The sequence below is a fragment of the Acomys minous genome (assembly GCF_964271855.1).
Source record: "Acomys minous genome assembly, chromosome: 5".
Classification (NCBI taxonomy): Eukaryota; Metazoa; Chordata; class Mammalia; order Rodentia; family Muridae; genus Acomys; species Acomys minous.
Window position 1 is genome coordinate 34,951,566 of NC_140494.1, and position 14,608 is coordinate 34,966,173.

A 14,608-nucleotide genomic window follows, 5' to 3' on the forward strand; every position below is an offset into this window, starting at 1 on the left:
ATGGTATAGGCTCAGTAAACAACAAAGTGGCCTGGTAAGCTGGAAGACTGGATAGGGGTTTTGCAGATTGAGAGACAGTGGTGGCAAAGCAGGCTTAGGTGATGGCCTCAGAAATATAGATCCAGATGTGTGGGACAGATGCCCTGTCATCACCCATGGTATTCTGACAAGGCTGGCTGGAACCACACGCCTAGGAATGTAGTCAACTGAGCAGAGTTGGTGCTCACCAGTGCTAAAGAAAGCCACTAAGGGGCTAGCCAATACGAGAAGCGGAGCATGGGTGGGGCAGCTCTAACATGAAGGAAAAGAGATCCACTGAGGCTGCCTAGCTGGGATGTGAAATGGGAGTAGGAAGGAGAGATGCTCCTGGCAAGTGCTTATTGCTGGGCAAAGAGAAGGATACAGAAGTAGCTGATGGGCTTGATTCAGTGGAGGCCTCCAGCAGCCTGTTCCCCAAGTGTCAGAGACCACGTTTCCTACATGAGCTTCTACAAAGTATAAGGAGAGATGAGCTTGCAGCTGCCTTGCCTGGTGAATAGACAATAGAAGAGACTGTTGTTTCTTTATTTTCAGGTAGAAATGATGCTAGAGCGTGCTTCCAAAAGTGAACCAGCAACAGCTAGAAACACGGCCACATGTGGATACACTTGAGACTCAGCCTTCTGTTTCTCCAGCCTGGTCAAGCCAGCCACTCAAGTAAGCTCATGTTTCAGCCTTCCCAGGAAGGGGCAAGAACTCCAAAGCTTGCCCCCATGGCCCCATGTTTTCTTAAGTAGTCATCACTGGTGTGTGATTAGGATCCCCTCAGCAGATGTGGAGACAGATGTTGCTGGTTAGAGCCTGGGGCTCACTCTGGTGTCTTTGCTCCATTCTGACCAGGAAGCAGATGTCAGCCTGCATCCTGACATTTGGGAGAGATGGAGGTGTAAAGTGGTGCAGAAATTATATGCTACCAGTTCCACTGGATAACGAACAGACCCAGTGTAGAAACATGTCTCCTTGTCTTTAAATATGGTCTGTTCCTGGTCCTCCTGAAGGTCCAGATATGGAAGGAGCCAGGTGAGAAAAGTCTGGGACAATCTGCAAGAACACATCCTATAGGCATAGTCAAAATCCCAAACCAAGGTAGAAGTAGGATGAGAGCTAAGACCGTGGCACGATGCTCATGATGCTCTGCTCAGGGTACTTTCCCTTCCTCTTTTGTATTTACTTGATCCTCTTGATACCCCAAAACAGGGTTAAGGGGAATGACTCAAAGTCATACAGAGAGGTGAAAAGAAGTAGACACTCAGGATGACCAGAGCCACATGGCTCTGTTCTCTCACACACTTGAGTTCTCTCCTGAGGACACAGCAGACATCCATTTCTCCCAGGGTCCTGCCTGCTTCTGCTTGAGAGGTGCCTCCGCCTTGCTCTGCTGTGTGTACCCTGGGTGGATCTAATGCCAGGACATTGCTTTGAGGTGAGCTGGTTTTTATATGCCTGAGCTAATGAAAACAAATCTTGAGGAGAATCTGTTTTAAGGGCATTTGCCTAATTACCTACTAGGGACATGTTGTCCCCAAAGCAATCACAGTACCAAATGTTCTTCCTACTCTGGATGTCTGCAGCAAAAATGGAAAATACTAAATCAAGCTTTGCTCTCTTAAAAGAAGGCAGTCTACTGAATAAAGTGCAATATTACAGAAGAGAGCTCTTCTGTGGCAGAAAAGAGCAGTCAGTCAGCACAGATAAAGAAAAGAAAACAATTTAAACCAAACTTTGCTTCAAATTAAAATGCAGGTTTATTTTTAAAGGAAGAAAAATCAGTCCTCACCATAAATGTGTGTCTGGGACAAAAATGTCTGATACAAAATTGGCTTTGCCTTAAACTACTTTATGTATAATGATTTCTTCCTTTAACAGTTGAGAGTTTCACTGTGATTAGATACACATCGATGCATTGTGTATACAAAAGGTGCAATCCAGGACTATGGGGAGAGAGCACATTTCAGTAAGCTAACAGCAGCACCAGAATGAATCACCAGCTTTTCTAGAATCACCTTCAATGCACACAGGGACTTTCTAAGAACTTAGGAAGATCTGTTGTAGTCATCTGAGCGTACCATAATAAAAATACCAGAGACCATGCTTAAACAGCATGCAGTTCTTTTCTCCTCACAATTCTGAAGGGTTAAGTGCCTACGGATAAGATTACTTAAGGACTGGCCTGGTCAGGACCTCTTCCTGGATCTAGATAGCCACCTCCTAGCTGTGTGCTCACAAGGTTATGTGGGGGGAGCTCTGTACACTCACTATAGTGATGGATACAGGTCCTATTAAATGAGAGCACCACCCCACAATCTTGTTTAGCCTAGAATATTTCAGTAACCTACTGGTTACACATTGCATGGAGGGACTGAGAGTTTCAAGTTTGAGGACATAATACAGCCCTCTGTAGTACCCTTTAATTGCGTAAACACTGGGAACTTTTTTGTTAGGTTATCACTTCTGTTAAAAAATACCCGAGAAGCAGAATTCTCACACATTATACACTGATATCTAAGCTTTGGAGTATTACCAGAGGCAGCTATTGGGGTTTGGAAAGTTCTATTTAGGAGACTACTCATATGAAGCTCTTGGCTTTTCGAAAGTGAATTCTCGGCGACAGTTTTCAATCAACCAGCCAATTAGCCACACCCCAGAGCGTGCTTCACCATTGCTGCCATTGGCACCCAGATTTATACCTTTAGCCTCCTCAGGCTTTAAGTTTCCTTGAAAATCCATTTGCAATTACTGATCATTTCTCTCTGTGTGTGATATGCATTTGTACATGTTTACATGTGTGTGCAAGTATGTTTGCAGGCACATGTGCACATGTTGATGTTAGTGTCTTCTCGTACTATGCTCCCCCTTAATTTTGAGCCTGGAGCTTGCTGAATCAGCTAGAGTGACAGGTGGGGAGCACTTGTTCCTTCCTCTCTCTGTCTCCCAGTGTGGGACTATACATGTGCGCTCCCACACCCAGCATTTGCATAGGTTATGGATCCAAGCCATATCTTCATACTCACAGGGCAAATTCTTTACTGGCTGAGCTATCTCCACCCCCCCCCACACACACAGATACACACATAGGCATGCTTCTTCCTCATCTGTGCTGCTAATTTAGTTAGAACCATCTATAGTTGATTCCTCAGCTTTAGAATGTACAGGTGGAACCTGGAAACAACCTAGATGTCCCTCAGTCTAAGAATGGATAAAGAAACCGTGGTACATTTACACTATGAAATACCAGTCATCTATTAAAAACAAGGAAGTGCTTAAATTTGCAGGCAAATGGATGGAACTAGAAATGATCATCCTGAGTGAGTTAACCCAGACCCAGAAAGATACACATGATACTCACTTATAATTGGACACTAGCCCAACAGAGATGTCCCCTGGAAGTCTTTACTTAGCAGGAGATTGAGATACATACTGGGACTTCCTATTAGGGCTCCAGGTGAGAGAGGTAAGGGATAATGGGGAAATAGAAGAATCTAGAGGGCTCTAGAAAGCAGCAAGAAGACCATTAAGGCTGGCAGATCTGGACCCAGGCGGGTCTGTTCAAACTACTGTACCAAACAAGGACAATGAATGCAGTAAACCTAGAATTCCTATCCAGAACTAGCCAATGAACAGCACATTCTCCACAGTTGTGTGGAGAGCAGGAACTGACTCTGACATGAACTCTGGTGCCCCTGATTTGACCACTTCCCCTTGGTGGGGAGACCTGGTGGCACTCAGAGGAAGAGTAAGCAGGCTACTAGGAGGAGACCTGATAGGCTGTGATCATATAGTGGGAGAGGAGGTCCCCTTCTGCCACAGACCTAGAGGAGGGGAATAGGATGAAAGAGGGAGGAAGAGGAGAACAGGAAGATATAAGTGAGGGGATAATAATTTAGATGTAATCTGAATAAATTACTTAAAGAGAAAAAAAAAGAACATACAAGTGTGACACCATGCCGCGAATCACTGTTACTTTGCAGCACATATCAGTTTCTCTAGAGTGGTCTAGCATCTATCAGAGAGAGCCCTCAGCTTGATGAGTAGGAAAACCAGACAGTAGGACACATACAAGACTGGATAAATGCTATAGCCAAGGCCAGTGGGAATAGCTTGGACTTCTTAAAGTGCTGTTTAGTTAGTACAAAATACTGAATTTCATTTTCAATTTGGGTTTCAGACACATTTTATATTCTCTGCATGCAAACAAGACTTTTTAAGGAAAAATAAGAGTGTGGTATTAAATACGTTAAAAAGTTTTCTTCATAAATAATGTGAGGTGACACCTTCAAGCCACATGTGACTGAGCTCAGTGATCACTTTATAGTCATGTGACACTGGAAGCCAGGATGAATCTGTCAACAGAAGCTGAGGCTTCATCCTACACAGCACATGCTTGTTTTCCTCCTGTGACAGAGCCATCCACCTTGTGGGGTTAACAATGAAGGAAGTGCTTTTGTTGGAAATGTAGAAAGGACACCGTGCTGACACCGTGGACCCACATAGGGAAGTTAGAGCAGTTAGTAAGAAAGGTGCAACGTAAGAGCCACGGGAAGGCCGGTGTGAAGCAGGGGTTCCCCACTGGAAAGAGGTGGAGTGAGAATGCTCTCCCCACGCTGGGCCCCCTCGTGTCTCAGAATGAAGAGCCTAGCTCCTGAGATTGGTTCAAGGTGTGTGTTCCTGAGCTAGAACACAGCCAGCCTATGAGACAGATCCCATGATCTCTGTCCCTTTGCTTATGAAAGCAAAGCCTTGCACAGATAGGAGGGGATGGCTGGGGCACAGAAAGGCCAAAGATGCACTCCTATACCATGAGGAGGGCTGGGAGGTCTGGCTGCAAGTAGAGTTGTATTGGAGACACTTTATGGTTTTGTTTGTTTTTGAGACAGTGTCATGTATCCCAGAGAGGCCTTGGGCTTGACACAGGCAAGGAAGACTTTGAACTTTATCATTCTCCCTTTTCTACCTCCACATGCTGAGAGGACAGATGTGTACCATCATATTCATTTTATTCAGTGCTAAAGATTAAACCCAGGGCTTTGTGCATACTGGATAAGAAATCTATTGGCAGATTACGCGTGCAGTTCTTGTGGGAGACTTTACCTAAAGCTAATTGCCTGTTGTACCAACATAATGCTTGGTGTTCTTCTGAACACTGTGTGTCATGCACTGTGTTGATAGCCATGAGGGGAAGAGAAATGTTTTAAATGTTTAAACTAGTGTACTATATCTGCTTCCCTGAATTCTATGCTGTATGCATGTGTGCATTTGTATCTGCGAAACCAGAGAGAAAAAATTACTAATTTTCTGCTTTTCCCCCTTTTCTTGTTATTGTCTAACAGCTAACAGTTTGTTCATAGTAATAGTATCAACCATGTATGTAACTACATATGCTAGTATGTGTGCATGCCAGCACATATATGTGTATGTGTAAACTCTGAAAGAACAAATTTGTAAACATATTTCTATCTAGGCCTGGAGGCAGACACCTATAGTCCCAGCACTCAGGAGGGAGAGTAGCCAGATCTGTGGAGACCAGATGGTTCTAGAGAGGAGGTTCTAGGACACCCAGAGCTACATAGTGAGACTCTATCACAAAAAAAGGAAAAAAACCTGAATTCCCCTCTGCCATCGCTCATATGATAGCTGTTGATAATTCTGCTCACTACTCAGCCCCCCACAGTTCTCATGGAATCCACATATGCATCCGCTCTGCCTCTGACCTACTATCTCTCTACATTCACATGAAATTCAGAGCAATCTCAGAGATGAATTATACCATTCAGTTGAAAAGTCTTCTTTTCCAAATTTTCTGAGGAATAGAACAAAAGAAGGGGCAAAGGAGTATCCTGACTCCATTCGCTTTGACGAAACAGAGGATACTTTTTTGATGAGTTATCGTTCATCAGTGAGGGGCTGGTACTGTGCAGCGCTCCCTAACCTAGAGCAACCGAGCAGATTCTTGCAAGAAATGAAATTAATTATCTCAATTTGCCACATACACAATATTTTAGGCATTAAGTATACCATTAATATATACAAACACTCCATGTTGTTTAATGTTTTATTAAATTCACTTATCTTGCCCTCTCACTTTGTTATTAAATTACAGAATAAAAAGCACTTCTAATATATTTTGTGTCAGATAATTGTATTTACTTATATTTCTTCTCTGAGAAATATATTCCTCTCACACAACGTCTAGTAAAGGTTCAGATTCAAATTCAACTAAAATCAGTTAAGTACCTACCATGAACTAGGCACTGCAGAACTTCTGAAATGAGGGGAATTTTTTTCTCCCCCCAACACCAGTGTTACATGAAAGCAGTGAGAACAGACACTGTGTCCCTTAGACACTTCATACATGACATTGACACAATTACAGAGCTCAGAGAAGAGTTACAGGCTTGGAAATAAATGGAAACTTTATCATTTGTATCCCAACAACTAGAAAAACACAAATTGGGTTTTGAAATGGTGAAGGACTTTGCACTATCTAGAGAAGATACACAGGTGAGTAAGTGCATGCAAAGATGTTCCACATCTCTAGTGCTTACTGAGCTCCTATGTCATAATTATCAGATTATCCCTGCCAAAAAAATACATATATATACATATATAGCGTTATATATACATATATACACATATGTATATACATACATATGCATATATACATATGTTATACAAATATATAACTAGTGTTATATATATGTTATATATAGTGATGTGTGTGTGTGTGTGTGTGTGTGTGTGTGTGTGTGTGTGTGTGTGTATGACTAGTGTTCGAAGGACATGAATCTCCTTGTTGAAAGACTTGTGCCTTGCTGGTTGGGAATATAAAACAAGGCAGGCAGACATTGGGGAAAATAGTATGGCATCTTGTCAGAAAGGTAAACCTCGAATCCTTTTGTGACTTAACAATCTCCTGTCCGGTGGAATGTGTGGCCTAAGAATTAAAGGCAGGCATTTGCTTTGTCTTTATTTATTGCAAAATTGTTCATAGTAGCTATGCAAAGGAAACAAACTGTGTTCTAACCATGACGAGACGCACAGGATAGGAACATTCTGGATGAGCCTTTAGGGGGAGGGTCTTAGGGAGAGAAGGTCCTATATAGCCCAGGCTAGCAAGGATTAAGCCTGGAAGTCCTGAGATACTACTTCTTCTGGTTTCTGTGGTACTTGGAATCAAAACTGGGTCTTGGTGGATTCTAGGCAAACACTATCAACTGAACCACACCCTACTTTGCTTCAGTCTTAAGATGGGAATAAACTGAGCCTTTCCACATGGTGAATGTGTGTGACCATGAAGACATCACGGCAGCTGAAACAAGACAGACACAAAAGGAGAAGTGCTAGGTGGCTCCGTGTACATGAGGCACTCAGAGTGGTCAAACTCAGAGGTAGGATAGCGTGTGCTAGAAACTAGAAAGAGCTGGGATTGGAGTCAGTGCTTCCATGGCTACAGGGCCCCACATAAGGAAGATGAGGCAGATGCTGAGATAGATGGTAGTGACAGATACAGAACATTAGAGCTGTCTTGATGCCACTGTGCTATACACTTAAAATAGCTAAAATCGGGTGTCTGCATTATAGATCATCACCAATAGTATTTATAAAAACCCTATTACGTTCAGAGTTTAGGGAAAACCCAGATTAAAAAGATCATAATATGAAATCATGGGAACCATATTTCAAATTTACACATCCCCTCAAAGCTAATCTAGAAGAGTGTGACTCTGAATCACTTAGTTGTCTATTTAAATGACAGCTTAAGTGGCGTGCGTAAATACCAATGATGCACTATATAAACATTTTGACTGTGCCAACTGCTAACTGGCCCTCTGGGAGGGAATTAGAGCTGTCTCCACCACCACAGTCATAACCATGTAATGGGCTCGCATTCCCAAGGGCCTCCTTTTGCTGTTTTCTCTTTCTGAGAGGTAAAGCTATTTTATTACAGAGATCATTTCATATTTCTTCATCCTTTCTACATCCAAGCTCTAGGCCAAACCCTTCCTCTGTACTAGGAACCACACAGACTGAGGTATCTGGGAATGTACTATGGCCAGAACTGTGTGGTCTATCAGCTGACCCTGGACCAAAACTATGGGTCCCAGAGACTGTGAGAGTGAACACACGGCAGCCTTGAAATAAAACGTCCATGTGGAGAGCATCAACTAGCTCAGCACAAAGCAAAATGGCGGCCAGTGTGGTACCCACGCCAGGATGGTGCTGGTTCCAGAGGCCCTCAGCATTCTATTACCCCGCTGCCTTCATTCGGGGAAGAATGGGATGACATTTAGTGGTGAAATACAGAGAAAGTGTGCTCTATTACAGTCCACCGAGAAGCACCCAAGCCTTTAACATAGCAATATTCCTTATAACAACTCCAAAAACAAAGATTTAATGAAGATAATCACATCTGTGACTCAGATTTACCTCTCTTTAAACATGAGTATTGGGGATGTGTCAACACAAAGATCAGTGATAAAGGAGAAAGAATGATTTGTGTGCCATCAGCTTCAAGAGAGTGAGAAAAGAGACATGATTGTTGATGGCGTGAAAAGAAAGAGCCATATTCCAGGTACTATTTTTGAAATTAAAAAAAAAATATCTGGCTAATTACAATAATATATAAGATAAGATTATATAATATATTATCTATCTATAATATATATAGATAATTATGTGTAATCTATAATTATATTAATCATAATTATCATTTATTAATTAAAATATACTATATGTTATGTAATTGTATGTTATACAAGTATCTATATATGATATATAGGTATAAATGAATGCATATATATAAATTATAATGACAATGAGACAAGGTGGAAGCTGCAGAAGTATAGAAAACAGGCAAAGGGCTCTGTGCTCTTCACTTTTCTCACTCTAGTCATCAAATATCTAACAAGAGGGAATGTAGGGGAGGAAGGACACCAGGCCCACAATGTAACGGTACAGTCATAGACTCCTTATATCACCAAGGGCCAGGAAGAAGAGAGAAGTTGGTATGGAACTGGGGCCAGGCTATTACCAGTAGATCCTGCTTCTTCAGAACTAAGATCCCGCTTCTGTCTCAAGCTCAAAAATCTTCACAACCTCCCGAACAGTATCACTAACTGAGGACCAAGTGTGGAGCATGTGAGCCCTAGGGGAGGGGAGCATTTAACATTCAAACCACGACAATTGTCCAGAGCAGAACATCTCAACAGGTCTTTCCCGGGGCTGAATTGTACAAGTCTATGGGGATGTTGACAGTAGACGAGATCTTTAATGAGGAAAATTTAAAATTTCTACTTAATTTGCCATCATCTAAGAGTCTTAAAAATCAGTAGAAAAACTGAACATACAACTTACCAGAAAGTTATAAGAATACCCAATAAGCCCATGACAAGATGACCCTAGTCCCTAGCCACTGACAGACACAGGTATACTGCAATGAAGTACAGCCACAAACAGTCTAGACTGGCATTTGAAAGCAGACAAAATACAATGCCAAGAGCCAGTGATGCCTGGATCTGCTGCACTGATGTTCAGAATTTGACATGGAATGGCTAATATAGAATAGTCTAGTGGGTTCCTGGAACAAAAACATGACCCAAGCATGCAGAGCCATAAAACACCCATTGACACAAATACAAATGAATGCAGCAGCATGATGCACCATGCTCAGTATCTGGCATCTCCCCAAGGGCTTGTCAGAAGGTGACTGGGTAAGTACCCTTGGGCATCCAGGACTCCTACAATGTGCAACCCTCAGCAAGCCTCCAGTTGCTTACACAGACACACAATTTGGGAAATCCCAGATCTCTCTATGAGAGAGAGAGAGAGAGAGAGAGAGAGAGAGAGAGAGAGAGAGAGAGAGAGAGAGAGAGAGAGAGAGAGAAAGAAACACTGAGAGCAGGCTTTGAATACCAAGTGTGTAATTTCCCTGATAGGACCTTGTCAGACACTTGACATTTTCACAGAGGGTTCAAAACTCACAGCAGTGCTTGTCAGAAGTCAGCATGGAGGGCAGCAACTACAGAGAAGACCCAGGGGACTTTTCCATTTGATGGAAACAGTCTGTCTTGAGTGTGGTTGTGATGACTTCATTGAAAAAAGTTGTCAAAATCCAAAATAAAAGAAGGGAGAATTTTGCTTTATGTAGATTGTACCTTAATAGATATGACTAAACATTTAATTTAAGCAAATGAAGAAGGCACCTCTTTTGTTAGGTTAGACTTTTTTTTTCTAACATTTATTTCTTGGACAGCAGTGTTAAGGTGCAGAGGAGAAAGACTGCTGTAGGGGCAAGTGGCAGACATCTCTGTCTAAGGATAGTCAGTTGGGACATTAGTGACCTTCCCAGCTGCTGTGTGATAGGAGAATGTGTAGGAAATTACACTTCAAGGTCAAGTTGAGAAGACCCTTCATCATTATGTCTCTCAGAGTCTTGATGGATGTCTCCCATTATAAGTTGGTTGGTCCTTGAAAACATGCATTCTCTAACTGACTCTGGGATGTTTAGAGTTACGTTTACACATAAGGGTTAGTTGGTGTTCCATTTGTTTCTTTGGTATCTGTTTTGCGATCAGCTCTTCTTTCTTTGACCTTTAAAGATATATGACAAGAAGGAAATAAAACAAAATGTTTAATTTAATAGTGAACCTCAAAAGTTGCATATATTATCTGGTATACTTTTAAGGATTCTCAACTTTGATAAATTTCAGTGTATTTTTTTTAACCTGTGAGAGATAAAGCATTCCAACACAGGGTGACATAGCAACTGAAAGTTATTCAATAACTATTCATTTCTTCTCTTTGGTTCTACTCTTAATCCCATAGATGTACAGTGTGCTCACACGCGTGTGCACGTGCGCGTGCGCACACACACACACACACACACACACACACACACACACACACCTCATTGTCTTGAACAGACACTGTCTTTCACTGTATTTTTAATCTTGTGTGCCTATGGATGCATGGATCACTCTAGTAACTAGCGAAGCCTATTTGAGGGACAGTCACACTTTGCTAATTTAATCAATTAAGAAATGGATTTTGTCTCTCTGATACTTTAACAGCTGCCTGACAGCAGAACGGAACTCTGGCCTGTGCATTCTCTGTGGAGCCGAGAGCAGAGGTGGCCTCCTGCCACCATGCATAAAGCAGAAAGCGCATTTATGAACCCGCTCGCAGGAAGCTTCAGTTGGCAGATTCATGAAATTCGCTGAGATTTGGATTAAATTTAAACCATTCTATGCATCTCTCCTTTTGATTAAGGCTGTGTGTGCAGTGAAAAAAACCTCACATTTGAATAGAACTTGGGTCTTTAAGAACTTTCAATGTGCACAAATCTAAATTGAGCTCCTCACTTGATCTTCAAGTGCACGGGAGGTCAATTTACATCCTGTATTAAGTGGGGACAAAAGAGACAGCATTTCTCTCAATCTTTTCAGAATTTTAGCTTTGGATCAAAATTTATTAATATTAGGATCAACATAGAGGCAGCTCAGGCCAGCAGCACTTACTGTGAGAGTTAAGGCCCTAAGAAGACAATTGCCATCAACTCAGGAGGGAAAAGCGCTTCTGTGTCTGCACCCACATGTCCCCTCCCAAAACAGAAGTACTTAACATGGTGGCCCAGAGTGGCCTTTCAGAGGCTTAGGAAGAAATGCATCTCTTTTTATCCATAGTCTTCAGGGACACTATTTATCACAGTACTTAAAGGAAAGCTATCTTTTTTACCTAAGTATGCCAGTCTGGTCTTTTGGTTTTCTACACAGCTCATATCTGTCTGCCCCGGTTTCCCCTTTTGGACTGATGCTGAGAAGATGTGTTGGGACCATGCTGAGGCTCGGAGCTTATTTTAATAACTGTAAAAGATTCTCATCTTACTATTCAGGAGTTAAGGGATAAGGGGTCTACAGAGGGACAGAATCACATCCCCTTGCTCAGGATATCGCTGGGCCAGGCTCTCCAAGCAGTCCTCATGGCTCTGACTTTTAAAAAAATGACATTTGTTTACATATGAACATGCCTATGTGTGCAGGTGCATGCATGTGTGTATGTGCATGTGTATGTGCGTGCGTGTGTGTGTGTGTGTGTGTGTGTGTGTGTGTGTGTGTGTGTGTGTGTGTGTGTGGTGTTTGCCCATGCTGTGAGGACATGTAGGTCAAATGGCAACTCTCATAGATTGGTTCTCTTCCTCTACTGTATGTGAATTCAGAGGATCACACTTGGATTGCCAGGCTTGGGAACTAGCACCTTTTACCTATGATGCTATCTCACCCAAAGCAGTTTTTATTTTTATTTATGAATCTGTGTATATGTTTATTTGTGGGTATTTTCCTGTGATTATTCATGTCTACAGACACCAGAAGAAGATGTTAGAGATGCTGGAGCTGGATTTACAGACAGTTGTGCACCACCTGACATGAATGCTGAGATTTGAGCCCTCCACAAGAGCAGAATGGCTATATCCACTGAGTCATCTTTCTAGGCCATTGCTCTGACTTACATTAATGCAGGAACTTTAGCACACTGGCCATAGGTGCAGCTGTCCCAGAAAATAAGACCAGCTTCTGCATTGACAGGTAAGTGGCTTCTGAGAATGGACAGGAAATTTTGCTTTAAAGGTTAGCAAAATATTGCACTTGCTGAATGTTTCCTATAGCCATGTTTACCTGTTCTCTAACAAGACTCTACCTTAGTGGTTCATGTGCTGGGCACTCAACTGCTTCTCCTTAGTTTCCAAATACAAGGCCTGACCTCTCCTCTGACCCACTCTACCTGCCTACAGGGGAGAAGACAGTGAACATCTTTGCATCTTCAATCAATAGATACCCAGGTGAGGCCACAGAAATGAAGGGATCGAGAAAACCAGGCGTGCAAGATGGCTTAGGGAATTACTGGGATGTTAGCAAGACAGACAAAGTAAAATACTCCAAAACCCCACATCATCAAAAGACGGCTTTGAAAGAAGCATTCCAAAGACGCCGCCAAAACTTCATTATTGTGAGCAAGCAACCAGAGAATGACAGCACCCTGGTCCTTTAGAAGACTTCCCCCAGGCGGGTCTGCTCAAACTATTGCACTAACCAAGGGCAATACAAGTAGTAAACATCGAACTCCTACTCTGATCTGCCCAATGGAAAGGATATTCTCGACAGTTATGTGGAGAGCGGTGACTGACTCTGACCTGAACTCTGGTGCTTCATATTTGACCCCCTCCCCTTGGTGGGGAGGCCTGATGGCACTTAAAGAAAGAATAATCTGGCTACCAAAATGAGACTTGATAGCCTATGACCATATAGTGGGGGAGGAGGTCCCCCTCGGTCTTAAACCTAGGGGCGGGCATAGGGTGAAAGTGGGAGGGAGGGAAGAACAGTAGGATACAAGTGATGGGGTAACAATTGAGTTGTAATCTGAATAAATTGATCAAATTAAAATTAAAAACTTAAAAAAAAAGAGTTTCCCTTGCTTGTAAGCAAATTTCAGACTCATTATCCACAGTTAAACACTGCACATTAAAACATTTACCTTGTGTCAAACAAACGGGTTCAAAGTCTCCCATAAAAGCACAGTTCCATCTCTGGAATGTGTGATGAGGCTGGGACAGAGCAGCTGTTTGTCAGGGATGGAGTTGGTTGTAGTGAGAAATAACTTCTACCCATTTCCCTTCCAGTAGTAACCCATACCTCCAAGGGACACTGAAGTGGACTGTCGTCTTCTGTCAGCCTGCACATCTCGGTTAGTAGTTGTTAGATACCACAGCTGTTGCCTATCCTTCTACTGTTTTGCTGGGCTGCCACGCCCAGCAGGAGACAACTCACCACGCTTTGACTGTGGGTTAGATGGAATGACGCCCACAGAACACTGGGATTCAGGTTCAGCTTGGGCAACACTGGAATTCTACGGAATCTCTGTTGCAACATGACTGTGTTATTCACGGAGTTCCCCCAGGGAATACAACGACCCAAGTGTTAAAGGCATTTGTGAAAAAATCACAAAAGCAGACAGCTTCGGTAGGTGATACACTGGACAGCAATGGCTGCCCGGGAATTGGATTCCACACAGCTCTTCAGGTGTTTGTGTGGACCTGACTGGTACATGAGTTTGTCCACTGCCATATTTCTCTCTGTTCTGGAGGCTGAGACTGATGTTTAAGCCACATGTTCAGAACTCGATCAGGGTTTCTTACTTAAAGAGAGTGTCTCTAAATATGTCCCACGTGCTACGTGGCTATTGACCATCTGGATGGTCCACCTCTTCACACTGGTGACAACAAGCTTTACCAGTGGATGACCCAGTATCCATGTGCATTTGCACAGTGCTCACTGAAACTCAGTAGGTTTAAAAATAAAATAATTATAAAAGAAGGACATGAAGTTAAGAGAGTGATGAGGTGAAAGTTGCTCCCAGGGTTGGTTATGATAGAGATACACTGTAGACATATGTAAAAATGTCAAGGAATAAATAAAATAATTGTTATAGAGTTAAAAGATTAATATATGAATGTTGAAGGGCACAAGTGAAACACTAACTCTTACACATCAGTTTTCCTTTTGGAGGCCGACTGCACAAC

At 42.5% G+C, this 14,608-nt stretch overlaps 1 long non-coding RNA gene across 1 annotated transcript; it reads right to left on the reverse strand.

The window, feature by feature from the left end:
• Positions 1-10,170: 10,170 nt before the first annotated feature.
• Positions 10,171-14,042, reverse strand: LOC311597345. Its single transcript, XR_014779193.1, has 3 exons — positions 13,722-14,042; positions 12,542-12,628; positions 10,171-10,626 (listed from the first exon to the last, which is right to left on the reverse strand). It is a non-coding gene; the product is annotated as an uncharacterized lncRNA (long non-coding RNA).
• Positions 14,043-14,608: the final 566 nt, after the last annotated feature.